The sequence below is a fragment of the Stegostoma tigrinum genome, chromosome 5, assembly GCF_030684315.1.
Source record: "Stegostoma tigrinum isolate sSteTig4 chromosome 5, sSteTig4.hap1, whole genome shotgun sequence".
In the NCBI taxonomy this organism is placed as follows: domain Eukaryota; kingdom Metazoa; phylum Chordata; class Chondrichthyes; order Orectolobiformes; family Stegostomatidae; genus Stegostoma; species Stegostoma tigrinum.
Window position 1 is genome coordinate 19,007,461 of NC_081358.1, and position 26,496 is coordinate 19,033,956.

General features: G+C 40.6%; 1 protein-coding gene across 1 annotated transcript in view; it reads left to right on the forward strand.

Annotated features, from left to right (window-relative positions):
* Window positions 1–5,741: 5,741 nt before the first annotated feature.
* kcnv1 (potassium voltage-gated channel modifier subfamily V member 1) overlaps window positions 5,742–26,496 on the forward strand; it is a 42,428-nt gene continuing 21,673 nt past the window's right edge. Inside the window, exon 1 of the mRNA XM_048529821.1 lies at window positions 5,742–6,270. The gene's annotated coding sequence lies outside the window, so the exon portion shown is untranslated. The remainder of the gene's footprint in view (window positions 6,271–26,496) is intronic.

The following is a 26,496-nucleotide window of genomic DNA, read 5'->3' on the forward strand; positions in this document are numbered from 1 at the left end:
TTTATCCACAAACATGTATTTTAATCTATTTTCATAATCTGCCTTTGGCAATTAACTTCCACTGAATCAGTCTCAACTTGAACATAAAATTCTATAATAATTTGAAGTTCTATTCCGAAGAGGCTTCATTACAACAAGATTATTAATTATCCTTTTCTCATTGTACAATACAGAATGCAAAGTAGACCGTTCTCTAGTTGGCTCCATGATATACAGATCTAGAAAACTAGCTTTGTTACATTTCCTGCTGCACGCTATTACTGAAAATGTGTTTTCCCCAGTCTATATGAAAATTACAATGCTGCATTATTCTTAAAATAACCTTATTACAAACACATCTAACTTCTTGATTTATACTCTGCCTGCTAACCCAGTTGGTAAGGAACATTGTAACTTGTGAACTTCATTAAAATGGAACTTAAAGAAATTTGATTTTGTAGGAGGTTTTTCACACAGTTCTAACCTGTTGTGTTCATCAGTTACATAGTCCCAAAGGACAGGAGAACTATCATAGAGTTATGGAGATAGACAGCATGGAAACAAACACTTCAGTCAAACTTGTCCTTGACGACCAGATATCCCAAATTAATCTAGTCCCATCTGCCAGCATTCGGCCCATATCCCGCTAAACCCTTCCTATTCATATACCCATCCAGTTGCCTTTTACATGTTGCAATTGTACAAGCCTCCACCATTTCCTCTGGCAGCTCATTCCATACATGCACCACCCTCTGTGTAAAAAAGTTGCCCTTTAAGTCCCTTTTAAATCTTTCCCCTTTCAGTTTCAACCTATGTCCTAGTTTTGGACTCTCTCACCCCAGGAAAAAAGACCTTGTCTATTTACCCTAACCATGCCCCTCATGATTTTATAAACCTGTAAAAGGGCACACCTCAGCCTCCGATGCTCCAGAGAAAATAGCCCCAGTCTATTCAGTCTTTCCCTATAGCTCAAACCCTCCAACCCTGACAACATCCTTGTAAACCTTTTATGCATCCTTTCTAGTTTCACAACATCCTACAGCAGCAAGACCACAAATGTATGCAGTATTCCACCTGTGGCCTAACCAATGTCCTGTACAGCTGTAACAATAACCTCCCAAGCCCTACATTCAATGCACTGACTAATAAAGGCAAGCATATCAAACACCTTCTTTTCCAATGTAATACCTTTCTTTAAAAAGGGAAGGAGACATAAACAGCAACTTTTTTTTAGATTGGATTCCCTACAGTGTGGAAACAGACCCATTGGCCCAACAAGCCCACACTGCCTCTTGGAGCATCCCACCCAGACCCATCCCCCTATAACCTACACACCCCTGAACACGATGGGCAATTTAGCATGGCCAATCCACCTAGCCTGCACATCTTTGACTGTGGGAGGAAACCAGAACACCCGGAGAAAACCCACGCAGACACGGGGAGAATGTGCAAACTCCACGCAGGCAGTTACCCGAGGCTGGAATTGAACCTGGGTCCCTGGCGCTGTGAGGCTGCAGTGCTAACCACTGAGCCACCGTGCTGCCAATAGACCAGTTAATTTAATACCTATTACTGGGAAAGTGATATATTCTGATAGAAAACATGGAATATCTGAGTATTTAGAAATACATTATAATAAAGCAGAGTCAGCAAGGCTTGATGAAGGCAAAAGTCTGTCAAATTTATTAGAAAACTTTGATGAGTTAACAAGCAGGATATATAAAGGGAAGTTAGTAGATGTAATGCATATGGATAATCAAAAAGTGTTCGATAAGATGCTGCACAGACGTTACTTAATAAGAGCCCATGATGTTGGAGATAGTATATTAGCATGAATACAGAATGGCTAAACAATCGGAGACCGAGAGTTGGAATAATTGGAGCCTTTTCAGGAAGGAAACCTGTAACGAGTGGAATGCCACAGGACCCAGTGTTGCGACCACAATCATATATCACACTGACTTTGATGAGCAGAGTGAATGTACTATCACTAAGTTAGTGAAGACACAAAAAATAGATCAGAAGGCAAGCAGTGAGGATGACATAGATGTCTACAGAGGAATTTAGACAGGTTACACAAGTGGGCAAAAACACAGCAGGTATAACGTGAGTTTATGTATTTTGCCAGGAAGGACAGAGGAGCTGAACATTACTTAAATGGGGAAAGACTGCAGACAGCACAGAGGCTCTCATGCATAAAGCATAAACAATTAGCATGCAAGTTTAACAGGGGACAGAGAGTTGGCCTGTATTTCAAAGGGAATGGAGTATAAAAAGAGGAGAGTTTTGCTAAAACTATACATGACACTACTCAGACTCCAGCCAGAATACTGTGAGCTGTTTGGGTCCCCCTATCTGTGGAAAAACATAGTAGCACTGGAGGCAGTCCAGAGAAGGTACATTAAGTTGAACCTGTGTAGAAGGAGTTTTCATATGAGGAAAGGTTGAGTAGATCAGCTTACGACTCTTTTGAGTTTGGAAGAATGAAAGGTAATCTTATTGAAATATAAAAGATTCTTAGAGTGCTTTATGTGGTAAAGGCTGAGAGATTATTTTCCCTTGTGGAAAAGCCTAAACCCAGAGGGCACAATCTCAGAGTAAGAGGTTGCCCATCTAAGATTGAGATGAGGAGGAATGAATCTGAAGAATTCTTTACTGAGGAGGGCTGTACAAGCTCATTCATTCAGTGCATTCACGGCTAAGATAGATATATGTTTTTATCAGGTTACGGGGAAAATATAGAAAAGTGGAGTTCAGTATTATCAGATTAGCCATAGTGTCATTGAGCGGCAGCGAGGACTCAAATGGCTGAATCCCTGCTCTACATCTTGTGATCTTCTCATTCAGCAGTCTTGAAGTTTTGACTTTGGTAAGTGCGGGTTAATAAAACAACAATTCCAACTGCATCTGCACCTGGGATCGCATACAAAGCAAACATGTGTCTTCTGGTAAGAATGCCTTCCAAAACTAGAGTCCAAAGCTGCATTGGAAACGTATGAAAAATAAATATTTATGCAATGGATCCAGCAATCTTTTGATGAAATTACCCATAGAAATCACTGTGAAATTCCAGTGGTTTTATTGAGATTAAATGTATTATTACAAAGAATAAAATGAAACATGTATAAATGCTTACACTGTAGATGGCAACAGTGAGTTGTTTGAGCTGCAGCGGTAACTACTTTAATAATAAACAGAAATCACTGTTTGCAATATTACTAGACAAATGCTTAACTTTGTCTAAAATCTTCCTTCACTGGAGATATAATGGCAGTTTAGGGACAACACAGGAACAGTACTCAAGCAGTCAGCCTGGTGAGACTGTTCCACCATCAAACTAAATCATAACTATTACTGCATATCTTAGCTCCTCATACAAAACTTGGAAACATAGTCCTTAACACTCATAATTTTCATTAAGTGCTCAAGCTCAGTTTTAAAATTTCAATTAATCAAGCCTAAAAATCTTTTTGGGGGAAGAGGTTCTAGCCTTCCACAGTTCTGTTGTAAATAAGTGCTTGCTGAAATAACCCCTGAATGGCCAAAACCTATTTTTACAGTCTGTCCACACTCATTGCAATGGCTTTTAATTGACTTACTGTCTTAATTCTCCATCCAACATCGACCCCGATCTCTCAATCATCATGTCATTGAACTAAAATAGGCTCAAATTTTGGTGTCTGCTGAGATCAGGAAGAGAAGTAACCTGAAAAAAAAATGAAAGTTCCTGACACTATTTTGGCCAAGACAGATTCAGGGTCCAGAAATGCCACTTGATGCTTTGAGGTAGGCAGCCAATTTGGCACATAAAGTGTCTTGTCACATTTCTGGAATGGAAACATTGTGGATGGTGAGAGTCAGTCACTTGTTACCCAGCATAATTGGGAATGGTACTGCAATTGCCTGGAGGATGCAGCATGCTCAATATATTCCTTCATCTCCAACTCAACTTCTTTCTGCTGTACTAGATATCACAGACTACAGCCCATCACTGTCATACAGGAGAGCCTAGTCTGAGCGTGTTGCAGAAACAACCTCCAATAGGTCATTCTAAGCATCTCAACCACTTTTTCACAATTTCATTGTCTGTTGGATGGTAGCTGTTGGATTCACATACTAACCAAGGGTAGGTTTGCTCTGCTTCAGTGTTGGAGTTTTGGATAGATGTGAACAGTCAAGTCTTTATTGGTTAGCCCTTGTCACACAGGATCTGTCCACAGAGGTGTTCAATGAATCAGTCACAGGAATCATTCAGACACCCAGGGGATCTTTTTATGGTAGCCCCAGCTGACCTGAACGTTGAGTGAGGAGACGTCTTTGCTTTTAGCGGATATGCCTGGCTACTGTGAGAGAGGTTTAATTGCCATGTGCATGCAATCTGTAACCCCTGGACCTGAGGGAACACTGCCATACTGCAGAACCAATCACCGTTTCAACCTGTCATACTGTCAATTCCAGTCATAGTCAAACCCGATTGACTTTGTGTGTATAAAGTCTGATGTATTTCACTACACTTTTCAACAAAACTCTACTAGAAATTTAGTGATCGGCCATGAGAGTTTCTGCTGTTGTCTCAAGATTGACTCTGGAATGAGCCTGAAATGAGAATGTTGAGCAGGGTCCCCGTCATCAACTCAGATAATAGGTGTTCATATATTCCAGCGTCCCCAATGCCAGCACTGGGAAGAAAGTAATTGATGCATTCTGCTGGTTTCTCTCACTATTTTACAGGAAATCTATCTCTGGGCTCCTCAGCCAGCCAAAACAGTTTCCCAATTTCTGTCTCATCTGCTCACTTTATTATCTTGAAAACATTGATCGAACTAATTGATCCAGAATCAGAGGACACAGTTTAAAAATAAGGGGTAGGCCATTTAGAACTGACTTGAGGAAAAACTTCTTCACCCAGAGAGTGGTGGATATATGGAATGCTCTGCCCCAGAAGGCAGTGGAGGCCAACTCCCTGGATACTTTCAAGAAAGAGATAGAGCTCTTAAAGATAGTGGAATCAAGGGTTATGGGGATAAGGCAGGAACAGGATACTGATTGTGGATGATCAGCCATGATCATAATGAATGGTGGTGCTGGCTCGAAGGGCCGAATGGCGTACTCCCGCACCTAGTGTCTACTGCCTATTGAATCACCCTTTAACCTTCTAAATTCCATGAAACATTATTGTTTAAATTTTCCTCATAATTTAACTCTTTGAGGCTACAAGGAAACTTTCTTCCACTTTCAAACTAGATGGTAAACGTAGAAGGGCACGGAAGCGAGAAGTAAATGATTTTGAACTTGGAATTTTTTTAGAAAAGGTTGAGACAGAGGGAAACGATTTGCATTTATGTAGCACCTTTCATAATCCAGTGGTTTGGCGGAATGTTTCGAAGCCTATTTAGTACTTTTTAAAAGTGCTTTGTGCACAAATTCGTGAAGAGATACCTAAAGTCCTCAAAAAAAATAGTCAAAGTGAACGTGAAACAGCAAACATTCGGAAGGGAGGAAAGAAAAGAAAATGATTCGGATATGGGAGCTAACAGAACATTGAACCTTTCTGGTTTAATTTAACACGGCAGTGCTCAGTCCTTTAACCCGAGCTGCCTCCTCGCTGCTTTAAGAGTTTGTAGAAACGAGCTGTCCCGGCCGTCATGTGCTCGCCTCTGTCCCCCATGTGATAAATACTCACCTTGTCTTGAAAGTTGTGATGTGAATCACTTAAAATAAACGTAGCAGTCAGTCTCGAACGCAGTTATGCGCCGGGACTTGATCGCGAATGTCTGCCTCTGCCACGTACCGCTGGGATGTTGTCAGTGACTGGGAACTCTGCTCAGTTTCTGTCTGTATTTCCACTGTTAAATAGAGCGCTGCGGCAAGCCCTCTCCCTGGATTGTGAGAGATTGCTTCAAAGTTTTCTCGTCGGGCAGTTGCTACTTGTGCTGGGAATGTGGAGAGATCCGAACGAACTGACTGGAGAAAGTGTTGAAAAGCAGCTTTCAGGAAGGGTGCCATTCTAGCTAGGCTGGCAGCACCAAAATTCTTCATTTTAACGTGGGGAAGGTGGTCGCAGATGTCATTTGCTTTCCTTTGGGACCACGTGGATCGGGAGGAAACATCTGGGAGAAAGCGTCAGTGGAGGAGCTGCAGTACTGTATTGTGTCTGAGCGCCTGCGGATACCGAGCGCTAAACTACACGGGACACAGTCCTACCATTGGGAGCTGGAGCCCGGGTCCGTGGGCATGCCAACTTTCTACCTGGCACCTTCATCAGTGAGGAGGACCTGACTCCACACTCAGGTAGGTCTTTCTGCAGTTACGCGCAAGTTTTAACGATGCATATTGCTTCTGTCTCCCCAGCGTGTCCTTTACCCCGTCCTACTCTTAATTGTAGCTTCCAATGCAGTTTGACATCGCTTTAATACTTTATCTGAAAAAAACTTTATTTTTCTTTACATGATAACGTGTTGGAAATCACCTTTTGTTTTGTAAATGTTTTTATTACATTTATACCCTTTCCTTCCCCTGCACTTCTGAAGCACTTCTCTCGTGTTTGGCATCAGTACCCTCCCCCCGGAAATCCCGCACCTCCCACCGTTTAAACGGTGGAGTAAACAGTAAGTCGTTGTTCATTCCGCCTGGATATATGTCTTTAATGCTTCCAAAACTTACTTGAATCAATTTTATCACTATATACTCTGAGTCCATTCTGTCATATTTTTACTAAAATCGTGGAAATGTTTCTGGTTCAACTTTGCATCCCTTCCTCAATTACCTTGTTCGCTCTCTGTGCCTGAACTTTTCCAAAAATAATTGCCAATCTTGCTTGTTGTTGCTGTGTCTAGATGCTTTTGGTCCTATATCTGTTTCTGTGCTCTTTCTAAAATGTGTGCTTCGATATCTATCTGTGACTACAGTTGGGACCAATGTGTAAATGCTAAGTGATAAAATGATGACACAGAGCTGTGTCAAAATGCCACTTTAAATGCACACCAACGTGTGCTGTAATTAGTTACAAGAAGAAAATTCCAGCAAACGAAACGCATGTTTGGCAGTGAGCTCTAAAATTTACCTATGTTGTCTCAGTGAGTGAACTGACAATATTCTGGAGCAAGTATTGTGATTTTTTGCCACTCAAAACAAACGTGCTTTCAAATCCTACTAAACAAGGATATCATCCTTAAAATGAAGAATCATGACAGATCGTTTTCACACAGAAACAGGCCATTCAGCCTAGCTAGACCATGTTGATGTTTAGGTTCCACACAATCTTACACTCTTCTTCGTTGAATCTTCTCTTCCACTCCTTTTTCCTTCATGTGTTTTGTCTAGCTGGTCCTTAAATTACCAAAAGTAGTTACATCAGTTATATTGCAGATTCCACATTTTAATCATTCTCTGGGTAAAAACATTTCCCATTGTCACTAATAAATCCAATGTTAGATTTATGGGGCTCTAGATTTGGCGTCCCCATCAATTGAGATTATCTTCTCTCTGTCTACCTTCTTATCAACTTAAATATCTCTATCAGCTCCATGCTCAGTGTTCTCTTTTCTAAAAAACAGTCATGATCAGCACAATCGCTCATTTCTGGTTTCCTACATTAGAAAAGTTAGATAAGTTCCATTACATTTCAAAACTACTTCATTATCTGTAAAAGCACATTGAAACACCTGGTGGCCATGAAAGCCATTATATATTGCAGGGCTTTCTGGGGGCACCCTTGTGGTGTAGTGGCAGCATTCGTACTCTTGCAGCAGGAAACCTGGTTTCAAGTCCCAACCAGACCAGAGATCTATAATATCATCCCTGAACAGTTTGGTTTTTTTTTAAACAAGTTATTTTCTGAATTTATAAGATGTTTTTTATTCTTTATTACATCAAATCATTTTTGCACCTACCCTTTTTTATCATAGAAACCATACCTTCGCTCAGCACTGTCTGCTGTCAATTTTATGGTCTGTCACACATTAACGTAATTTCTCAGCTTTCAATCTATTCTTTTACAATTTAGTGTTTTATCTGTATTGTTCTTAGTAGATTTATTAATGTGTGTTGTTACTTTTAGAGATTTTTGTTTATCTGTTTCCTATACTCCAAGATTCCCCACTACTCTTCTCTCTATTTAGAGACGTAGGTTGAATCTTTTCACAGAAGTGGTGACCCTGTCAATTGGCTAAAACTTTGTTTCCAAGTCCATTTAGAGTTGAGAAAACAGGACCTATTTGTTTGGTTTGTTTGTTTGTTTTTCAGCCTTCTGGATGCAATATCCAATCCATTGTCGTCGGTGTTCTGGGTATTTTACTAGAATATTTGTACGGCTAGCTTTAAAAAAAGTGTAGTGGTATTGGTTTGATGGTTGTCCCATTGAATCAGGAGAATGCAGGGAAGTCATCACTGGTAAAATTTCTCTGGCACACTTGTGTCTTTGGTACGCAGTCCAGGTCTCACCACATTACAGGAGTGTTGTGACGACAATGGCTCAATACCCCAGGACTTTAATTGACTTTTGGGTTTTTTTGTCAAATACTCAGTGCTGTAGGTTGTAGCAGGATGATCTGGAACATTGGCGTGGTGTTGCAGACTCTTGTCTATTGATAACCATTTGTGAGAGGTGACTACCAAGACATGGAAAGTGCTCAATCCAATCCAGAGTATCTCCTTCAACGTATATGGATGTGGATTATCTGAGTGGCCCAGATCTGGGTTGATATGAATTTTGTTTCGGCAACATTCAAGGATAAGCCAAGTCTTCTGCAGAACAGAAAAGATTACATGTATTACTATGAGCTGAAAAGAGATGAATGGCTCATGTTCCGCGGAAGTTTAAAGAAAATGTTACAAAGACTCTCTCCAAAACTCTCGAAGTGTGGAAGCACTGGGAGGAGCTACAATGAATCTTCCAAAATGGTGACATTTTCAATAATCTGCATCATGTTTTGAGGTTAAACATCTTAATTATGTAGTAGAGAAGGAAAGAAGTTGGAAATTTTGCACTCTGGATCCCCTTTTAGAATATGAGAAGATGGAGGACCTTAATTCTGCCGTGTTGGGTATATTTTATCTGCTGGAACCATTTTGGGAATTCCTCGGCTATATTCACAGCCACCCATCCTCTTGTCTGCTATCATTCAAATCTAATAATACCATGTTGAGAAGAATGCTTATTCAAGCTCCTAAGAAGAAGAAAGTCTAAATTGTGATGAATAAGAAATAGGTTTATTACACATTACATTGGAAATACCCATCTCATGAGACAAACAGGCTCAATTTAAGATTAAGTACACATTAATACTTTAAATACATGCTGTCATTACCAAGAACTGTACGATAACACTATATACATGAAAAACACGCAGAACTTTTAGGACACACACAGAACCGATTGGCAATTCCCTGGAAGAATATACTATATTCTGCTGGGCAGAGGTTATCTTGTGATGTCAATTAACCCCTTCAAAATTCAGCATACTTTTCATTAACTGGTACCTGTGGAAGCAGGAGTGTACCGGTTGATCAAATATTCTAATTGATCAAGAGGTCCACATTAATAAATAAAAACACACATTAAGTAATAGAAACATAGTGCAGGGGGTATAATTGTAAGTATTATGCTTTACTTACAGCATACATCATTTCAATAATAACTTAAATAAAATTTACCAGCAAAGAAGCTTCTCACTCTCACCTTCAGCTAACGACACTGACATCGCAGAGATCATGATAATACAGTGAACTTCTGCTATTTCAGGTATATAATTTTTGTTGGCTTATCGAGAGTGTGTATTTTTTTGCATTACATTGCTATTACTTAGTGTGTGTTTTAACATTAATCAATCAAAGCAGACCTGTTGAACAGTGGGTACACTCCTGCTCCTGTAGCTGCTAGATAAAACAAAGTTTGCTGTACTAACAGTCTCACCCTTTTCAACCCTCCTTCATTGGCTGAAACAAAGATGTTAGATTATTTTTAGCACACAGCCACGTTGCATTTCTATTAAATCATTGTATTAGTTACATTCTTAGAAACCAAGTACAAGGACCTCTTGAGTTGAAAAAAAGAGGAATTTTATCATTTTCTGATCATGGGAAAATATCATAAGATAAAATATCAAACAAACATACACCAGAGGTTTATTTTAAAATGGGAGATTGTCCAGTACAAAAAGGAAAATAAGGAATGAGAAGCTTTAAATCAATCCTTTGAGTACTTGAGGTGGAAGATTGTAACCTGAGACCACAATTTGCATAGTTGTCCCTTATCCTCAGCAGCGGCAAAAATTTGTAGATATTTGTAAGTTCTTTGGTGAATGGAAGTTTCTTCAATTTACTGTATAACTGGGTGCTATTCTTTAAGAGTTTCTCATAACCTGAAGGAGAGAGCAAGCCTTTCCCTTCAACAGTTTTGATTCAATTGACCTCTCTCTGCTGAAATTATTTTGTGTGAAATTCAATTCCTTTGTGTATTCTAGTCTTTGGTTTCATTATTTTCATGTGCAACTTCGACAGTCTGCTGGAGATTTCCATCCAATTATTTGAAATGTTCAGAAATGTATAAATTAAACAGAAGGTATAAATTTGATTGACTTGTTTCAGGTCAGCCTGGGTCTTGTTTGCAGATGATTTCATGAACTGGCTGAACCTTTGGCTAGATGGTCACTGTGCTCATCTTGCGTCAGTGCTTTTTGCTTTCTAAATAAAAAGAAAAGCCCTTGAAAGCCCCCGGGCATCAAAACCAGATGATAGAAGTCAAAAGTTGATAATCCATAGCTACTGCAGGTAGTTTTCAAATATACCTGGTCCATAATGGGCAATGATACTGAAGTCATCTGCGTATATGTGAGCGTAAACTTCAGTTTTGAGTGGACTTACATACAAGAATCTTCCAACTAGGTGGCACTTAATTCTCATACCAGAGGACAGTTGATCTTTGAGGTGAACTTCACTTTTGGGTAAATTTTACAAGAAATAGGGCTATCACATAGCCTTGCTTGACACCAGTCCAGGTATTCAGATTTCTCACTCAAAATAGTTAGAGTTGGTTCATCATGCAGTAGTTGGAGGATAGTGATGAAATTTCTTGGCTTTCCAAGTCTCTGGAGAACAATCCACAGAACTGGGCAGGCTAATGAATGAAATGAAAGTTTCCGAGAGTTGTAATGGAATTTATTTTTCTTGGATTTACCTGGAAATAAAAATTTATGTTAATGGCTCCCCTGGGAAAGGCCTAAAGCCACAGATTGTCTCTGGCAGGATGTCGTCACCAAAATAGCTAAGTGGTTGAGGAGAATGTATGTGAACTTTATTCCCTGTCATGTACAACAGCAATAGTAATGTATTTTATACTGCATGATTTTTATCTCACATCTGGAAGATTATTAAAATGTGTCATTGTCCTGAAGTCAGTAGCTGGTAGTTAGTTATTCTTCCTCCCAAATCCTTAGGATGACTGTGTGAAATTTTAAAGTGAGCATTGATCCAACAATTTTGAAGATTACAGCTGGAGCATTATCAAGTCTACAGGCTTTGTTGCTTTATACCAGTTGGATTTCTTGTTGTAGCTCTCCCATCAGTGGTGTTTTACAACAGATTCCACCAGAGAGTGCTGGAGGTTTGCCTCGAAATATAATTTGCCACTGCAGAATCAAGGTTGAGGAATTGCTGAAAATGCTCTTTCTAGCTTTGACAGATGTCATTGTCATCCTTAAGAAGAAAAACACCATTCTGCAAATGAAGGGGATTTTGTTCATTTGACATTGGTCTACTAATGGCCCTGGTAGTTTCAGGAGAGTTTCATGCCACAGCAATCAAGCTGCTGTTGGATCTCTTTTGTATTCCAGGCTTATCTTTAAACAGCATTTTCTGATCGTGGAAAGGAGTGAGAAGCTTCTCTGCTGGTAAATTTTATTTACGTTATTATTGAAGTGATATATGCTGTAAAGTATAATGCTTACAATTATACCCCGTGCACTATGTTTCTATTACTTAATGTGTGTTTTTATTTATTAATGTGGACCTCTTGGTCAACTTTTCCATCTTGACTCGTGACCTGGGATTGTTCTCCCAGGGAGAGAAGCCCATTCCCTTTGATTTTTATGTCAGGAGGTCACACATTTCTTCTGGTTTTTGTCAAACTTGACCTGGTGATGATGATGCTTGAATCCAATGGCGTGGACACAGGCGTCTAATACAGCTGACTTGATTTGATCCCACTGTTCAGAAAGTGAATTGGGAATGGGGAGACTTTCCAGAATGTTTTTGGAATTCCTCTTTTCAGCCGGACTGCTTTATGGCCGAGGCAGTAATTGTTTTTCCTCTTGGACCTCTTGTTTCTTACATCTCCTATGTGTGATGGATGTTCAATACCAATTGAGTAGGTTAATATCATCCACCACGCATCAACCCTTATAATCAAGGAGGAATGGTGCTTTGATACAAGAATCCTGCGTGTAGTTTCTTTTTATATTTGCCCTTCTGGTGGAAGACAATGTTTATTAAGACGTGATTGTGCTGAGCACGCTTTGTCAGCAGGAAGACACTATTTACACTGGCTTTTCCTATGCCATTGTTGCCAGTCATTCATCTCCAGAGATTGGAATCAAGGCTAACTCTGGCACTGAAGTTTTTTTGAATGCAAGTAAAGACTTCATCAAACAAAAACTTTCTTTCCTTGACATCCTCATCAGGTCAAAAATCAAGCATAAGCACTTGATGACTGTGTAGCTATTGAGTACAACTGAGCTGGAGGTGTAAAGTCATGAGCCTTTTAGTTACACAACTGGTGTGTTCAGGCAATGCCTGCAAGATCCTATCCTTATGAGCATCATGTCAGTTGTATATTTCCAGTCGTACGTGTATCTCTCTGCATGTTCCTTTGACTTCCTCTTTCCAAGAAAGTGGGTCTCACAGTGATGTCAACTGAGTGTCATTGACTCACATGACTTGACTTTAGTTCTTCTTTCAGAATGGTCACTCATGAAATTACCCACTAATACTCCAACACTCCCTGTTGCAAAATTTTCAATGTTTTTTTTTAACCATGAGGTTGATGACCCAGCAAGATATTTTTCCCAGAAAGAGCAGGGTCTATTGTTTCAGCACCCTTTCTTTAAAGCCCCTTTGCCGTTTGAGGTAAGCAGAGGGTCTCTGGGAAATGAGTGCTCTATCACAGATACTGCTACCCATAGCCACGTTTGTCACAACTCAGATATCCAGTGATCTTCATTCATCTATTTCATGTGCGCAGATTCTTGACTGAGGACTCTCAGGTTCACAGCCTTGTTTCTGATGCCAATTCTCCATTGCTATTGGAATTAGAAAATGTATAGTGGTACAATTGTGTCCATACCTCTATTTAATGTGGGACCTTGGGGCACTGTCATTGTCTACATAGTCTTGACAGGTTGGTGGTCAGATTTGGTGACATGGCAAGCTAAGATAAATGGACGACCTTGCTGCTATCAAATGACAGAACTTTGTGTTTGTACAACATTTCATCTGATAGGAAAACATTTCAGAGCATGTTACAATGCTACAGAGCAGAAAGTAAAAGTTTACACTGAAGCAATGGCCAAATAGATTAAATTTAAAAGGACTATAAAATACTTGTAATTACAAAATGAGTAAAAGCAAAATGAAGGGATTTTGAATGAGAATTATGGAGCCTAAATCTCTAGTTGTTGGAAGTATTTTCTAATGTTAGCGAGGTAGTGGGAATAATTAATCTTAAAGTACGATAGGTTGTTCTGTATAACACATGATTTTCAATGCGCAGAATTTTCTTTTCATTCTAGGTTTTATTTGAATTCTCAGAGCAGTATCTATGATGTGTTTCTGACAGAACATTTTATGATGGCAACACAGGTTGGGAATTTACACAGTAAGGTGAACTATTTATTCATGAGTTGCTAGCATGTTGGTAATGCCATCATGTAGTGTCCATTTATGAAATAGTCATTGCTAAATGAGTTAATTCACTTGCTGTTCTACTTCAGTCAACTGACTGTCTTGCTAGATCATTCTTAGAGGACTTAAACATGTATTAGTGAGAGTTTTGAGTCAAATAGACCAACTCAACAAGGATGTCGCATTTCCCTATATTTTATACAAACATTCAAGCCGGAGACAGGAGAATGTCACTTGACTCTATAATTCATAAATTCATGCTGATTTCTCCCCATGCCCCTTGCCTAATCCTAAAAACATTTTTTCTTCACTCGCTTGTCAAGATACATCTGCCTTAAACATATTTAAAGCCTATTCTTGCTTTTTTTTGTTGTTGAAGGAAGTTCCAAAGACACTCTCTGTCAATCCTCATGTCCATCATAAATGAACAACACCTTTACTTTTAAACAATAACACTTACTTCTGCAAGTATAGACATCCATTTCATATCCTCCACCACCTTCAAAATACTACAAGACCCTACACATTACATCACCTCTTAGTTTTCCAAACTCTAGCAGAAATAGACCTAGTCTGTCCAACCACTCCTCATAAAACAATCTGCTCATTCCAGGTATTGGAGCAGTGAGCCTTCCCTGAATTGGATATTAGCCAACATGAGGGATTTTACAATAATCTGGTCATTTAATCTTCATCATTACTGATTACTTTTTTGTTTATTACGGATTTATCTCATTCTGTGGTTCTTACACCTTTTAATTTTAGATGAAGGACTCTTTTTTTTCCAAGGCATTAGTTATTGTCGAGTTCAAATTACAATTGCTTATATTGCCCATAATGTGGAAGTGCTGCATGTAAAGTGTTTGACTAACAGTTTTAAAAATGCATCCTATTTAGTTACAGATTTAATGGTTATTTTGTGCTGTTAAATTGGAACTTTGGAACATAGGAAAAGAATTGGGTCATTCATCCGACTAAGTCTGTTTGAGTATTCAGCAGGATCATGGCTGATCTGCAACTGAACTCCACATACTCAACATTACACCATATCCCTCAGTACCATCAGTTAAAATACATTTCAGTTGTAGTTTTGACAATTGATTTGCTGTCCATTGCAGTCACTGAAGCGTGTTCTAAACTTCTATCACCGTTTGCATGAAAAGATGTTTAGTAATTTAACTCCTAAAAGCCTGAACTCCCATTTTAAAACTCTGCTGATTAGAAATAGATTTGAATTTTACTGGATCCTAGGAGGTTGGCTGGGATTCGTGGGCCAGTACCATTGCAGGAAATTAGGTTGTATCAGTTTCCTGATGCAGTTCCAACAACATCCTAGGAGGGATTTCACCTCTGACTCTCAGCTTGTGAATTTTTGATGTTTTTTTTAAACTTTTTAATCCAACCTGTCCAAGATCCCACAGTGAATAAAATGTGAGGCTGGATGAACACAGCAGGCCAAGCAGCATCTCAGGAGCACAAAAGCTGACGTTTCGGGCCTAGACCCTTCATCAGAGAGGGGGATGGGGAGAGGGAACTGGAATAAATAGGGAGAGAGGGGGAGGCGGACCGAAGATGGAGAGTAAAGAAGATAGGTGGAGAGAGTATAGGTGGGGAGGTGGGGAGGGGATAGGTCAGTCCAGGGAAGACGGACAGGTCAAGGAGGTGGGATGAGGTTAGTAGGTAGCTGGGGGTGTGGCTTGGGGTGGGAGGAGGGGATGGGTGAGAGGAAGAACCGGTTAGGGAGGCAGAGACAGGTTGGACTGGTTTTGAGATGCAGTGGGTGGGGGGGAAGAGCTGGGCTGGGCTGGTTGTGTGGTGTAGTGGGGGGAGGGGACGAACTGGGCTGGTTTAGGGATGCAGTAGGGGAAGGGGAGATTTTGAAACTGGTGAAGTCCACATTGCTACCATTAGGCTGCAGGGTTCCCAGGCGGAATATGAGTTGCTGTTCCTGCAACCTTCGGGTGGCATCATTGTGGCAGTGCAGGAGGCCCATGATGGACATGTCATCTAGAGAATGGGAGGGGGAGTGGAAATGGTTTGCGACTGGGAGGTGCAGTTGTTTGTTGCGAACTGAGCGGAGGTGTTCTGCAAAGCGGTCCCCAAGCCTCCGCTTGGTTTCCCCAATGTAGAGGAAGCCGCACCGGGTACAGTGGATGCAGTATACCACATTGATCCCACAGTGCCCTGCTTTCCTCAGCAGTGGCCAGCTTTCTGAATAGCTCTGCTGAAGTGCCAGAGCGGCTGGCCCTGTGTTTTGGAAACCAATTAAGAGACCATATCTCTGGCAAAAGAGCCAAATACTAGTCCTGCTAGTAACAACTTTATCCTGGTACTGGGGTCTTCATGCATCTGATTAAAATTCTGCTTCTTATACACCTTCATGCATTTTGCTTTGAGGTTGTGGACTGCTAGTCTGCTCTATGCTGAACATGTGGCAACTGCACCTCACTCCCAGCTCACAAGAAGTCTAATTTCTGGCAACCATGTACTTCCATTAATTTACAGATCCTCTTGGACTCACAAGGACACACACACTCTGCAGACTGATTTCGTTTATCAACAGTGACATTTGAACTCGTTCCTACAGAGCAACATGGATCAATGGTGCAGCTTCCTGGGCTATTATAACCCCGTTGCTTTTGTGACCCCTATTCAATTAGTTGCATGATCCATCTCCACAATATGTAGTTATTGCATGAAGTTCTGCACTGTAGGAAAAAAAATCATAGCACTTAACCTTACATGCAGAGATACTGTAGGACGGATGTTAGAACTTAGCCGTTTGACCTGATCCACAATATTTGTTGTTGGTGCAATTGACACATTATAACATCAAAATATATTAAATTCAAACTTTGTTAACTCATACCATGTATTCATACTGTAGGAGTACTCTCTAATTCTAATGAACATTTTATGATTGCCTCTGTCTAAATCTACGTAAAGACTATCATGAGACGATATATGTCTGGAACTGAAACTTGAATTAAGAAATTTTATGTCCAAATATGTAGGGGAAATTTATGGAAGGACAAAAATTTACAACCAATCTCAAGATGTTCCCCTAAATCCATCCAACATTACTGGCCACTCTAGAAGCTCCCCACCCATGCATTAAGACGTAAGTTAGAAAATTCAAAAAGCACTGTTCATAGATATGTTCCTGTTGAGTCGTGATAAACCTTCATACACAATCTACCGCTTATAATGTGTGCAAAAGAGAAAGCGAGCAATTTGATCACGTCAGTTGTATTTGGTCATTTCGGCCTGTCTTTTGGTAGCATTTACGTTAGTGCAAGTAGTTTCAATGTTACATAGATGGAATACATAACATAGAACATAGAACATAGAACATAGAACAGTACAGGCCCTTCGGCCCTCGATGTTGTGCCGACCTGTCATACCGATCTCAAGCCCATCTAACCTACACTATTCCATGTACGTCCATATGCTTGTCCAATGACGACTTAAATGTACCTAAAGTTGGCGAATCTACTACTCTTGCAGGCAAAGCGTTCCATTCCCTTACTACTCTCTGAGTAAAGAAACTACCTCTGACATCTGTCCTATATCTTTCACCCCTCAATTTAAAACTTTGTGCCCTCATGCTCGCCATCACCATCCCAGGAAAAAGGCTCTCCCTATCCACCCTATCTAACCCTCTGATTATTTTATATGTCTCAATTAAGTCACCTCTCAACCTTCTTCTCTCTGATGAAAACAGCCTCAAGTCCCTCAGCCTTTCCTCGTAAGACCTTCCTTCCATACCAGGCAACATGCTAGTAAATCTCGTCTGCACCCTTTCCAAAGTTTCCACATCCTTCTGATAATGCGGTGACCAGAACTGTACACAATACTCCAAGTGCGGCCACACCAGAGTTTTGTACAGCTTCACCATAACCTCTTGGTTCTGGAACTCGATCCCTCTATTAATAAAAGCTAAAACACTGTATGCCTTCTTAACAGCCCTGTCAATCTGGGTGGCAACTTTCAAGGATCTGTGTACATGGACACCAAGATCTCTCTGCTCATCTACACTACTAAGAATCTTACCATTTGCCCAGTAATTTGCCTTCCAGTTACTCCCACCAAAGTGCATCACCTCACACTTGTCTGCATTAAACTCTATTTGCCACCTCTCAGCCCAGCTCTGCAGCTTATCTATGTCCCTCTGCAACCTACAGCATCCTTCGTCACTATCCATAACTCCACCGACCTTAGTGTCGTCTGCAAATTTACTAACCCATCCTTCTACGCCCTCATCCAGGTCATTTATAATAATGACAAACAGCAGTGGACCCAACACCGACCCTTGCAGTACACCATTCGTAACTGGTCTCCAGGATGAACATTTCCCATCAATTACCACCCTCCGTCTTCTTTCAGCAAGCCAATTTCCAATCCAAACTGCTATATCTCCCACAATTCCATTCCTCCGCATTTTGTGCAATAGCCTATTGTGGGGAACCTTATCGAACGCCTTGCTGAAATCCATATACACCACATCAACCGGTTTACTCTCATCTACCTGTTTGGTCACCTTCTCAAAGAACTCAGTAAGGTTTGTGGGGCACGACCTTCCCTTCACAAAACCGTGCTGACTATCCCTGATCAATTTATTCTTTTCTAGATGATTATAAATCCTATCCCTTATAACCTTTTCCAACACTTTACCAACAACTGAGGTAAGGCTCACTGGTCTATAATTACCCGGGTTGTCTCTACTCCCCTTCTTGAACAGGTGAACCACATTTGCTCTCCTCCAGTCTTCTGGCACTATTCCTGTAGACAATGACGAGTTAAAGATCAATACCACTACTATCCTTAATTGGGCCTAATCTTACTTTCGTCATTCTTTCATTCCTTAAATACCTATAGAAAGCCTTAGGGTTTACCCTGATCCTATCCGCCAACAACTTCTCATGTCTCCTCCTGGTTCTTCTGAGCTCTCTCTTTTTAGGTCTTTCCTGGCTACCTTGAAGCCCTCAAGCACCCTAACTGAGCCTTCACATCTCATCCTAACATAAGCCTTCTTCTTCCTCTTGAAGAGAGATTCCACCTCCTTCGTAAACCACGGCTCCCGGGCTCTGCAGCTTCCTCCCTGCCTGACAGGTACATACTTATCTAGGACACACAGGAGCTTTTCCTTGAATAACCTCCACATTTCTAATGTTCCTATCCCCTGCAGTTTCCTTCCCCATCCTATGCTCCCTAAATCTTGCCTAATCTCATTGTAATTGCCTTTCCCCCAGCTATAACTCTTGCCCAGTGTTATACACCTATCCCTTTGCATCACTAAAGTAAACATAACAGAATTGTGATCGCTATCACCAAAGTGCTCACCTACTTCCAAATCTAACACCTGGCCGGGCTCATTACCCAGTACCAAATCTAATGTGGCTTCGCCCCTTGTTGGCCTATCTACATACTGTGTCAGGAAGCCCTCCTGCACACACTGGACAAAAACTGACCTATCTATAGTACTTGAACTATAGTGTTCCCAGTCAATATTTGGAAAGTTGAAGTCCTCCATGACTACTACCCTGTCTCTCTCACTCCTATCGAGAATCATCTTTGCTATCCTTTCCTCTACATCTCTGGAACTATTCGGAGGCCTATAGAAAACTCCCAACAGGGTGACCTCTCCTTTCCTGTTTCTAACCTCAGCCGATACTACCTCAGTTGACGAGTCCCCAAACATCCTCTCTGCAACTATAATACTGTCCTTGACCAACAATGCCACACCTCCGCCCCTTTTACCATCTTCTCTGTTCTTACTGAAACATGTAAATCCCGGAACCTGCAACAACCATTCCTGCCCCTGCTCTATCCATGTCTCCGAAATGGCCACAACATCGAAGTCCCAGGTACCAACCCATGCTGCAAGTTCACCCACCTTATTCCGGACGCTCCTGGCGTTGAAGTAGACACACTTCAAACCAACTTCTTGCTTGCCGGTGCCATCTTGCGTCCCTGAAACTTTATTTCGGACCACCCTACTCTCAACCTTTTCTATACTCGAACTACAATCTTGTTTCCCATCCCCCTGTTGAATTAGTTTAAACCCATCTGAACAGTCTTAGCAAATTCCACCCCCCGCGCCCCCCCCCCCCCACCCCAGGATATCGGTACCCCTCTGGTTCAGGTGAAGACCATCTTGCTTGTAGAGGTCCCACCTACCCCAGAAACAGCCCCAATTATCCAAGAATCCAAAACCCTCCCTCCTGCACCATCTCTGTAGCCACATGTTCAACTCCTCTCTCTATTCAATTCCTCGCCTCACTAGCACATGGCACGGGCAACAAATCAGAGACAACAAATCTGTTCGTCCTAGCTCTCAGCTTCCATCCTAGTTCCCTGAATTTCTGCCTTAAATCCCCATCTCTCTTCCTACCTATGTCGTTGGTGCCAATGTGGACCACGACTTGGGGCTGCTCCCCCTCCCCCTTTCAGGATCCCAAAAACACGATCAGAGACATCACGCACCCTGGCACCTGGGGAGGCAACACACCAACCATAAGTCTCTCTCGTCCCCACAGAACCTCCTATCTGTCCCCCTAACTATGGAGGCCCCAATGACTAATGCTCTGCTCCTCTTGCCCCTTCCCTTCTGAGCAGCAGGGACAGACTCTGTGCCAGAGACCTGTGCCCCACTCCTTTCCCCCGTAAGTCGTTCCCCCCAACAGTATCCAAAATGGTATATTTAGTGTTGAGGGGAATGGCCACAGGGAATCCCTGCACTGCCTGCCGGTTCCCTTTCCGTCCCCTGACCGTAACCCATCTGCCTTTTTCCTGTACCTGAGGAGTGACTACCTCCTTGGAACTCCTCTCAATAACCCCCTCTGCCTCCCGAATGATCCGAAGTTCATCCAGCTCCAGCTCCAGCTCCCTAACGCGGTTTTCAAGGAGCTGGAGTTGGGTGCATTTCCCACAGATGTAGTCATTGATATTAATTTTAAAGAACAGTTAAAGAGATTCATTGTTTTCCTACTTATATAGGACAGTTCAAAACACACACTCTGATTCAGAGGTGATAAAAAGAACAAATTTGGTGGCAGTAGAACTGGAGAGCTTCACAGTTTGACACATACATTCTGTGGCAAGGCTTGCAGGGATTGAAAATTAGTATGTACTGTCTTATTGCTCATAACAAGGAGTTGTGTTCTTTTTCCCTACACTAATCTCTTAATAATAACTGCAAGCCTTGACAGCTTTTTAAACTTTAAACAAAAATTGTTCAACATTAAAATGGAGGAATGGAAGACTGGTGATGTGCTTAAATAGTAAAGAACAAAATTATGAATCTACCAAGTTTGATGATTCAGAAGTAAGTTCTATTTTGACCTGTGAATTAGATGATTTTCTGCTGAAAGCAAGATGTCCAGTTAGAAGATAACAGAAATATATGGTATGAAATGTAACTATCGACTTTAGCTGCTGGCAGTTGGAAAAAGTAATTAGACATCTGTTAAAGGGGAGAATTTCCAAGGGCTTGCTTATGATTAGCCATACAGGAAGGGGATGATATTAGTGTATAATAGCACATCTGTTCTAATTACGGTGTAGCAAATGAATGATTACAGTGCTCTTCAAAAAGGATATTTTACATTTTATTTAGATATGTAATTACTACTGACAGTACTTCGAGAATGAAAATCCTCCTGCAAATAATACTTTTTTTAAAAAGTCAAGGGGAAATCTCAGTTCTCATGCTGGATTCCTTTCTGCTAAAATTATCAGTGGGAAAGATGTCAACCATAATTAACTTCATAAATACACTTTTTATAGCAATTGAACGAGAGGTCAAAAATTGAAATCTTGACAATTTCATTATTCTCCCAAAACCAGGGAGCCTAAGATCAATGATACTGTCCGATCCCTGTTCTTCCTGGAAGATAGCTAATTTTGCACAGATTAGAACAAATTGTGGACTCTGCTAGTCAGTATACCTCTGCGTTATACTTGAATCATCCTGTAATCTGTTTCATATGTTTCACCTCTGGCTGGTGTTCCCCTTTGTTGTTCCCGTCACTGACAGCCAAAGACCTAAAATGCATTATGTAACTTAATGAAGTTGAATATTTTCCTTACTTCAGACTTCTACCTTTTGTAAAAGTGTTGATCTCTTTTATTTGAGTACAGCAACAATAGTTCCTGTATTTACAATTCTCACTGCACTCTCTGAGATGGCAATGCTACATAGGTATATATGAACATTATTCAAAAGAATTATCTCTGGAAAATAGGGAGCTGTCAGTCTTTTTGGCAGCTAATAGTACACCATAAAATTAGCAAAAATAAATAAATTGCACTGATAGCAGAAAAGCTATATTGTCATACCTGCAAACCAAGGGAATAACTTAATACATTGTACAACAGGATGGGCGACCATCATGCAGAATCCATGCCTGACTCTTCGGCAACTTTATATGTGCATAATTTGTGTTTTCTGAAATTTGGTGATGAACTTCTTTTTATTTCTATGATAGACATACTTATTGAACTCTTTCTTAAAGGCCACAGTACACAAGCAGTAAAATTTATTATTATTAGTTATTTTTTCAAGCCTCACATGTTATATTTTGTGATCTGATGTGCTGGATGAACACAGCAGGCCAAGCAATATCGGGGAGTAGGAAGGCTGATGTTTCAGGCCTAGACCCAGCCTTCGTGCTCCTCTGATGCTACTTGGCCTGTTGTGTTCATTCTGCTCTACACCTTGTTATCTCAGATTTTCCAGCATCTGTAGTTCATACTATCTGAATATACAACTTGTTTTTTTTTCCCCAAAAAGAGCACAGTACACCAAATGCAGTCTAATCAAGATTCTTATAACCTACTTTTCACATCAGCCTAGACTTGAGCTGTTCACCATATTCTCATTCAGGGGTAATTAAAAATAAGTCAAATTTGATCTCAGTGGAACTGAGGAGATTCACATGTTGCAAAATACTAATCTTCCATTAACTTCAAGCCTTCTGTCTTGAGTAGAATTTCAGTACACTCTTGCTGGCTGTAATCAGAAAGAGATGCCTTTTCTTACACCTTGAGTGTGCAAACCAACAGCAGGATGCTACTTTAACTTAAAATGTTATTTATTCTGTAATATTTACTCTGAAATAATACATTTGCACATGTTCAATCTCATGCATATGTGAGTGCACATAGACCAGATGCAGTTAATGATGGGCACCTTACAATTAATTCAGTAAAGCAAATCATAAAGCAACGTATATTATAGACTGATATCTAGCATGTTTATTCTCAGATGAATTTTGAAACTGGAATAGGTTAAGTACTTTGGCTGCTTGATGCTACTTTTCAGAGTCTGTTTCTCAGATTTGGGTTACAGCTGCTGGTTCTGATGGATCAGCTGATCCATCTGCAGACAGCTCTTTCCTCCGCCTTTTGAAACATTGAGCTGTAAGAACAGAAGTAGGCCATTTGTCCCATCAAGCCCGCTCCACCATTCAGTGAGATTATGGTTGATTTGGTAATCCTCAACTCTGTTCATCTGTCTTTATCCCATAACCCTTGATTACCATAAGGTAGCAGTTGGGAGGTGATAGTCTAGTGGTATTATCACTGGACTATTAACCCAGCGACTCCAGTAATATTCTGGGGACCTGTGTTCTGGAATTAAGAGTTTAATCTGGATTTAAGAATTTATGATGACCATGAACCCATTGTCAGAAAATCCCATTTGGTTCACTAATGCCCTTTTAAGGAAGAAAGCTGCCATCCTTACCTGGTCAGGTGACTGCAGACCCACACCAATGTGGTTGACTCATAACTGCCTTCTGGGTTGGACAATAAATGATGGCCTAGCCAATGGTGCCCTCATCCAATGAATGAAAATATTTTTAAAAATCCAAAGAAGGCCCCAAACTGCAACATGAAAGTTCAGAACCATATTGTAAATAGATCGGACACATGCCACAAGGTTGCAGTGAGTGTGTCTAATGCCATTGTTCATCATTGGAGGAATAAGTGCTCAATGCACCTTGGGTTTGTACCCTGAAATGTTGGTGACTGTTGTCCAAAATGGAAATCAGAAGGAGCAAGCAGTAAGCCAGAGTCACCATGTACCTTTTTTTAATTGTCATATCAGAAATGTCGTCATCTCGTTTTTATTTGGTGGGTGAGAATTGGAAACTGATTATTAATTAGGTAGGGTTAACCAATAATGCATGCAAATGACTAGAAATAATTATTTTGCAGCTGTTTAATGAGAGACTCTTGAATCATTGTACAGTACTTGGTTGAAGAATTGGACTTTTTGCTCTCAACATTGATCATCTCCTTAATGCTGATCTTGCCCTATTTTCCAAACAAGTTCTTCAATGCGCAATTTGTTTTGGGACTGGGAAAATGCTACCTATACTATGTGAATCCCTATGTAATCTCCTTCTAGTTCTGATTTTGTATAAGACAGGCACACCTAGAGATTTTAATGCTGCTCTTTGTGAGGAATATTATGCATATTGATTAGAGCAGATCTTCTTGGGCCGGAAATCATTGAGTTCTGACTTTCAAATTTAGTTCACAAACTTCTTTAAAATTTATCCTTTTTGAAAAGCGGTTAATCTAGTTACTTTGAAACTGCTGACAAAGACTCTTTTTTTTCTTTTACTTAAGTATTTAGATTATTAAATACAACATTCAAGTAATTTCAACACATAAATAACAATGTTTGTGTTTAATTGTTCCTTTATCACTGCAATTAAATATTATCTGCTTGGGTTGTAGATTTAATTTTGGACACAGACAAGACCTGATTAGAGATCTGCTACAACAAGATATCTTGATATACATGTTTTTTTTCTTTCCTACTCAATATAGGAAAGTGACAAGATTAATGCCTCAAGTCCTTTAATCATCTAAGTAGAAACTTACTTTTAATTGACTTTGTGTGACTGTGTGTACATCTTATTTTGTTAAGCAGAAACAAAATGCAGCAGAGAATTTATTATGAGCCTCAGTTATTGAATAAACAAAAATGACGGGATTGATTTTCAACTTCTCGCACTCTCCGTAGCGCTGCTAAATTGATGGTCCTCTTCTGAATTTGGTGTGAGGCTCTCTTCATGTCATATGCTCACTGAGATTTTGTTCTAGATGGCTTTGAATGCAGTACATTCTTGGTTATTAGTTCTTGTCCTAAGTTGGCAGATTTCAATAAGCACATGTAACTGAGGTTCTGAAAGTGTTTGAGTATTTTATTCTTCTTCCATTTTCAGCCTGTATGCAGAATTTGACCATTCTCAAACTAAACTGCAGGAGGGAACGGTGAGGGACCTTCTGCCTGTGTAATACATACAGCCTCATAGTCACTGTGAGATACATAGCCTCCCATCTAGATCAAGAATCCCTATTCATATCAGATTCAATTCTTCTAGCCTCCAGATTGAGGTAATCAACTTAAAACCCCAGTACAATATATCTGTCATAAAAACTGAGAGAACCGCAGATACTGTAAATCAGGAACAAAAACAGAGTTGCTGGAAAAGCTCAACAGGTCTGGCAACATCTGTGAAGGAGAAAACAGAGTTAACGCTTCAGAGTTAACCCTTCCTCAGGGTCACCGGACCTGAAACGTTAACTCTGTTTTCTACTTCACAGATGCTGCCAGACCTGCTAAGCTTTTCCAGCAACTTTGTTTTTGTTCAGTATATCTGTCACATGTGGCTTGATCAAGAACCAACTATCCAAAGAAACTCAACAGAGATTTGATGCATGACAATAATTTTAAACTGGTAACAAACAAAACCCTGAATCCCTAGTGTTTGTCAAGGTGCAGGTTTGTCTACTGACAACTGATGTTAGTTTAACCTGAGGATTACCATGCCTCAGGTGAGAGGAAAATTAGCGGGGAAGAGTCCGTCATGGTAATCTCAGCCAGTACAGGAATTGAACCCGCACTGCTGGCACCACTCTGCTTTGCAAACCTGTCGTCCAACCAACTGACCTAACTGATGGTGCCCATTGAGTGGGCTGCTTTGTGCTGGATAGCCTCAAGTTTCTGGAGTGTTGGAGCTGCACTTTTCCAGGCTAGTGCAGCATGTTTCATCGCACTGCTGATGTGTGCCCTGTAGACGGTAGACAGGTTTTGGGGAGTCAGGAGGTGAGTTCTCACTGCAGAATTCCGAGCCTCTGACATATTCTTGTTACCACAGCAGCGAGTTCAGTTCAGTTTCTAACCAATGGTAATTGTTGATCGGAGCTTTATTCCACCAAAAATATAACGTGTAGTCACATGACTAAATTCTGCTTCTTCAGCCATGATAACAGTGCACTCAAATCAAGCTTAAATTCAGTTGGAAGTCCATAATGAATCCTAAACTATCACTAGATCACGAACCTGCGCTATAACTACCTCAGTTATCCTTCTCCAAAGGAGATTTCTGAATCATCTTTATTCATTCATGGGATGGGGGTGTCGCTGCCTAGGCAGCATTTATTACCCAGCGGGCAGTTCAGAGTCAACCACATTGCTGTGGGTTTGGAGTCATATGTAGGCCAGACCAAGTAAGGATGGCAGTTTCCTTCCCTAACGGACATTAGTGAACCAGATGGGATTTTCCCCTACAATCGACAATGGGTTCATTCTAATCATTAGAT